This window comes from Pteropus vampyrus, unplaced genomic scaffold, assembly GCF_000151845.1.
Source record: "Pteropus vampyrus isolate Shadow unplaced genomic scaffold, Pvam_2.0 Scaffold76, whole genome shotgun sequence".
NCBI lineage: Eukaryota > Metazoa > Chordata > Mammalia > Chiroptera > Pteropodidae > Pteropus > Pteropus vampyrus.
In genome coordinates, this window is record NW_011888857.1 from 3,898,894 (window position 1) to 3,905,922 (window position 7,029).

Consider the following 7,029-nt stretch of genomic DNA (forward strand, 5'->3'; position numbering starts at 1 on the left):
CTTCCCATACACAGGTGACTCATAATTAACCTTATTCAATTCCATTCAACTCCGCCTTCCATGTGCTGATCCTCAAGTTTCCATCTCCAGTTCAAACATACTTACTCACCTTTGTAATAATGATCAGTTCTGCCACTTTTTTATATTTTTGTTACTGAAATGTACATTTTTTACATTACTGTTCTTCATCTATTTATCTTATAAAATTTACCAATATCCCCCTCAAAAACATTTTTCCATCTTTTCCTAATATGCTTTTAAAAAATCCAAAAATTAGTATCAAGAGAGCTTGCATTTCTCTGTCTGGCCATCACTGGCACATGAGCAGCAAAGCCAAAAAGAGATAAAAGATATCAAAAAGAAATATGAATAATGGGAAAAGGTAGAACATCCATCAGTAATTATAGTAACATAGGATTATGTATCTTGGTCATCTTTCATGTGGATTTTTCCAAAATCAGTGTTTAACACCAGGCTAATACTTCTGTCAAAGTCATTTATTTGGTCGATGATTTGACAAAGCCACCCTGAGACTTTCTCACTAGAGTATAAATCATTCAAGGAATTGAGTACTTACATTACTAAGGTCCAAAATTCATAATCTTGCTTTCAAAGCCAATAATGAGAGAGATTTCCCTTTTACTTTCCTTTTCTGTTTTAAACTCCTAATCAAACCTAATTAGCACTTTGTGGTATGCAGCCAGCCAAAAGTACTCTCTTAAATACTTTAAATATCTTGATGATCTTGACTCTTGAAGGAATGTACTGTCGCTATTCATTTCACAGAAAGATTTAAGAGACAAGACTTGAGAACTAATTGAACTAGATAAGCTCTGTGCACGTAAATTTTAGTGCTTCTCTTTGACCAACACAATACTTACGATTCCTATAACAATGATTTTCCCATGGAGATTGCTCCCTCATGACTGTAAGTTTAATTTTGTAGGAGGTATATTATGATGAACTTCTGGTTTTATTTAGTATAACTCCCTAGATCGACTCATTCTCCCTCCCAAAAAAAGAAATGATGGATAACAATTCGTGATATTAAACATCTTTTGTAGGTTTTGGGTAGGTTTCATCATCTTTCTTTCCCACTATTGGAAGTTAATTTTTAACTAAGGGTAGTGGGAAGTGATGGCTGTCAAAATTAGTTGGAACTCATTTCAAAATTCTCCATCTGTCAATAGTTTAGCATCATTGCTCAGAGGCCCGGGATGATACAGTTGATTGCATAGAAATGACATTTCCAGGTGAAATCCATTTACAAAAGTAAACTAATTCCCAGCAATGACCTTAATGACCATTTGAGAAAGTCCTTCATCAACAAGAAATAAGCTACAATGGGAAGATCAATGCAATCATTCATTTGGCATATACCAGATATTAATTTTTTTAGTTTTTTCCCCAATTTATTTAATGCTCATTTAGAAATACACACCCAAAAGGACTTGATATTTAATTCTTTTATAAACTGTAAACACATCACAGTGGTATTTGGATATCTTACAGACTTTGTCTGTAAACAGAAGTTGCTTCAAGGCATATTCCAGATACTTGCTGGTACAAAATTTTAGATACTTAACAAGTTCTTCAAATGGATGCCAATAATTTTTAACATTTGGATAGGAAAAGCACACTTGATAAAATAAATGTTACAAATGTTTACCTTTTAGTGACCATCACAAAGGCTACCTATAGAACATATTTGCAATACAAATCCTGAATTATAGGTAGTTTCATGATACCTTGAAATGTATCTATATCTGAAACATTTAAATTAAAATTCAAGATTCTACTTTCTATCATATTATCAATGCCAGATGGAATGTAACATAATATTGCACAACTTAGCATGACTCAGCAACGCAAGCGGCTTGGATTTAGAATACTTTTCAATTAGAAGTGTCATTAGAAAGAAAAATGCTAAGGTTGGGAGGAGGGAGAAAACCTGTTCCTAAATAATCAATTCTTTAGACTTTTACATCGATGAAGTCGGTTGTAGCATTAACACACATGTACCAAAATGAACCTTTTGTATTCAAACTTGTCTATTTGTGAAAGGGCCAATCAGCATATCCACAAGTGTACATTAAGAAGCATTTATAACTGGTTGAAAGGTCAAAGTAAATGAAAAGAAATTATTGATGGAGACATGAAACTATCTGTACTTTAAATGAAAACAAAAATCAGTACAAAAATGCCCATTATAAATATTCATGAGGCATCATACATTGAAACCTTAGATTTTGCATTATAAAACTACTTCATATACATAAGGTTCAGAACTGTCATTTATGTTTATTTTACTTAACTAAAATCAGAGCCAATAGTCTAATAGGTTTGTATAGCCATAAATGTTGGGTGGAACACATTGGCTTATTTTTAATAAGCTTGCATTTCTTGGGGGGTGGGGTGGGGTGGGGGTGAGCTGTTTCTATTTAGAGTGTGAAAAAGAGGAAATAAATTATTTCATTTAAGAAGAATAAATCAATATTTGATATTCCATTGCATTTTTGTCATGTGATATTCATGGCAAAAAAGACTCTAAGCACTATGAATTCCAAGATCATGTTGCTTTTGTTCACTCTCATTCCCCAACACTTAACAGAGTACCTGGCCCTATGTTTTCCTGTGCTTAAGAAATTCAGTGGGAGTCCCTATTATGGTTCATGTTTGGCATTTCCCAGAGGGAAGCAAACTGCTTAATTTAAACACAATTTCAATGCTGTCCAAATGGCACAGTGAATTTTTTTAACCAGCAACAACAAAAAAAGTGATCTATTTCTTACAATTATTTTTTTAAATATGTACTGACTTCTCCAGACTGGCCTGGGTCATATGTTCTATATTTCTCAGGTAGTGAGTGAGTCATATAACTTGAGAGGTATATGCCATTTTTTCCTTCTTTGTGGGCAGAAGGATATGCAGCTATGCCATTCTTGGAAAGGCTCTCGTTTTAGCCCTAAACATTTAATTTTTTAATAATAACTTTTGTTGAAATTTTTAAAAGTCACATAACATAGTGGACTTTCCTATAATGTCAAAATTATTAAATAATCACCTAGAATTATAATTGTTTACAGTGTGCTTTTAGCTAAAAGTAAAGATTTCTTTTGCTGAATTAAAACTTATACTACACATTGGACAAATTTTATAAATCCTGTGTAAGTTTAGCCCTTTAATATATTTAAAAGTCTAAGTTTTATATTATATAGCTTGATTTTCCTATGTCTATAGACTCATAGAAGAAAAGATAACATTTTATATCTAAATAAAACATTTCATTTTTATGAATAGGAATAGATAAAACTACTCTTATCTCTAACTATCCAGTATAATCTCAATCAGAATTGAGGAATTGTGGTGCTCTGGTTATTTAAATTTGGGATTTAACAGTTTTTAAAAAGTTTTTGGGTTAAAATCTTTTTGATTTTGACACTCATTGTTAAAAACTGATATTAGAAACTTAGAGTAAGAAGGAGTATTAAGAGTTTCTCATCTATCCTTTCATGCAGAGCTGGAATTCCTTCTATGGTAGTCCTGCCGCTTCCTGAAATTTTTAATGGAAAGGAAATTAATCTCTTTGCAAGACAGCTCATTCCATTAATGGAATCTGGCTTTGAAATTATGTAGAGCTAACCTACTACTGACTTCTCTTTGGAAAATATTGTTAAATATGGCTGATTAAAATCCTTCGCCCCCCCCCCCATCATAACCATTTGTTTCCTAGTGGGTGAAAAGAATGCTCTACTATTGTCTCTGGTATTGTCTGCCAAGCCACTAGCATTTCTAGTTGATTCTGACCCCTATTCTGAAAGTTTTGATGCTTGTACTTTTGATATTCAGATGCACAGGCAATCATAATAGATAATTGCTACCCAGCTTAGCAAAAATAATATGCCATCAATTATAAGACACATCCTGATTTTAGAAAAGATAAAATGTAAAAAAATATATGCATCTCAGCATCAACGAAATAATTGATAACCTTCACCTTTTCTTTCTCTCCTGTCCTTCTGGGACTCCAATTAAATGCATGCTAAACCTATTATATTTAAGCATTTTTCTCCCATTGTTTTTTTATCCTTTGATTCCACTAAATCAAAACTTTCGGTCCTTAATTTTTGTTATTGCATTTTTTAGTTGTAGCTTTCTAGTTGATTTTCTTGCAAATAAGCAATGTCTCAATTTTTGTAGTTTCCAGTTACTTGCTGAAATTTTTATATTTGTTTTATATCTCCAGGAGTGTCTCAGATATCATTTTGCAATTGTATTTTATGAAAGAACAAAGACCTTTTTTTATAAGTGACTGAATGTACTCTATGGAACAAAAACCATATGCATGACTTGAACCTACATATAGTATACTGTAAATACTCAAGACGGATCATAAAGGATTGATGATGGGTTCTTCTATCAGTTTGCTGTTACTCCGTGCTAAGGAAGTAGTAGTGGTTACAAGAAAAGTCAGTTAGACAGACATGTGTTCAAGTTTTTGACCATGAAATCTTGGGCGGTTACTTCTCTGAGTATCTTTATCGATACAATTAAGATAACAGTAGTGATCTCAAAGGATTGTTTTAGATCAACTTAAAGTTGAGTACGTAGAGCACTAACAGAGCACTTGGCACATAGTCAACAATGAATAAATACACTCTATAATTATTAAGAAATTAGTGATAACCAACCCTTTACAGTCTTTGTCTTCCTTCAGAAATTCAGCACTCTGGTTACATGAGCAACACTGTTGCTGGGATATTTGCTGTTACTTCTGGGATCTTTCCATTGAGTCTGGAGCTTTGCTGATGCATTTCCCTCAAAGTTTGTACTTAAGGTATATCTTTGATTTCTAGATCTTTATCTACTGATGTACAGCCTAGAAAGTTTTACTTCCTCCCATCCTTCTCTGCAAAATGCTGGCCATGCATCATGCTGCAGCTTTGTTTCTCCAATGGGAGTTTTCTCATCTGCAAGAGACTTAGCAATTGAGGGGGTAGAGAGGATTAAGAGAGCAGTGTGGGAGAAGCTGGAAAAGAACCTGTAAATTTCCTCTGGCAACACAAGTCACTTCCTGCACAAGGTCTAAATCAGAAACAGGTCCTCTAGTGCATAGAAACAAAGGTGCTGAGATAACTCCTGGGCCATTTCATACTCCTGACTCCCAGAAGAGGTCGACAGGTGTTTTCTGTTGTGGTTCTTATTTATATACACATTTCAAATCTCCAAGGGGTGGGGGGCGGGGTCATTGCCCACCAGTGCAGCCTGAGGGAATTATATGGGAGCACTGGGCCATTACGGAAATGGAAAGTGTCACCTGCTGTGTGGAAGACTGGGTTCACTAGGCCCCAGGAGATGCCCGCTGCTATAAAAACTGCAGAATTCCTCAATATGACCTCATCTTCTTATTTGCCTTCTTTTTCCTTAAACTCGAATACAGACAAGTTTCAATTAGTTGGGTTTGGGATAATAAAAAAAAAAAATGCAATTTCTTTGAGGATAGGGCTCATGACTCATTTATCTCTGTGTCCCCAGGGCTAGCCCTGTGCCTGGAACATGGTTGCTGCTTCTTAATGCATAAACAATAGTATCGCTGAATTTGGCCCACTCCAAGTGATTTAGTCCATGACTAATCCATGTTTAAAGGGAAGTAACAATACATGCTTTGTTACCCTGCAATATAGCTTTTGATGAAGAAAAAATGAAATATTTCTAAAAATACTACTAGATAGTATCAAGATATTCGCTACAATTATCATTTATGTAACTGGGGACCTTTAGCAATTCATTTTTCTTCTCTGTTGGAGCTGTTCCATTTTCACAGCATTATGTAGTAAATATTAATGTTGTGTGAGAAAATCATAATTTCCTCTTTTAAATTCATATTCAGTTCAATCTATAACATAAATACAGATACTGGACCCAGACCTCTTGGAGGAAATTTCACTGTGAAATTTCTTTCTTTTACAAATGTTTTTTCCAGGCCTTTCCTTGGTAATAATCACTGGGAAATATTTAGTGGCTGGCCATGAGCATAGCCTTTAAAAAAAATGTGATGACAGTCATTTAGGAGCAGAAATTGGATCCTTCTTATTATTAACCTTCCCCCTACCCAAGCCTAATCTCTCCACCTGTGCTCTGGTCCCTACCACACCTGGCCTCTTGAAATCTATTCCATCAGGTATACCTTTCTAACACTTGCTCCCTATGTCTCTACTTCTCTAGGATCCTTTCTTATATTTTGGTTCTTTAGTTCAACAAACTTCAATGAAATACCTGCTAGGTGCTTAGCATAAATCTGGGCACGGGGTTGGATGCAAAGAATACTAAGACATAGTCTTGCCTTCTAGATTCTAGAAGCTCACAGTATAGTTCAGGAAGCTGGCATGTAAAAATATCAAAGTACGTATGTGTGGTAACAGGCAACTAAAAGTTGCCATCGGAGTAGATATGGTCAGGTACCTCTAACCTAAAGTGATTATAGTCCTCTATTCTTCCTTTTATTGTAAGCTTCTTAAAGTAATATTAGCATGTAAGTATGTGTGTGTGTGTGTGTGTGTGTGTGTGTGTGTGTGTGTATGTATAAATATATGTGTATTTTCAGGCACAGAAAATGCCTGAAAGCTACCATTATGTTTCATGTATCTTAAATATATATATTTCTTACTATGTGTACTTGGTACTTTTATCTACATTATCTTTTTATTTCCATAATGAATCCAGAGCTGAGTTTGAGTATTATTCTCACTCTACAGATAAGGAAACAGAAACAGCAACAGATCCATTACTTGCTTTAAGGTCACACAGCTACTAAATAGTATCTACCTGGATTAGTTAAGATGCTTTTAATTGCAAGGAACAACAACAAGAACCCTCAATCTAGAATAAATAATCAAGGGAATTTATGGTTTGTATAACTGAAAGAGCTAGGATGAGCTTCAGGTAAGGTTTGGTTCAGGAGCTCAGTGATGTCACCATGGGCTCAAGTTCCTTCCCACTCTCTCCTTTGCCTTCCCTCCTATTGGCTTT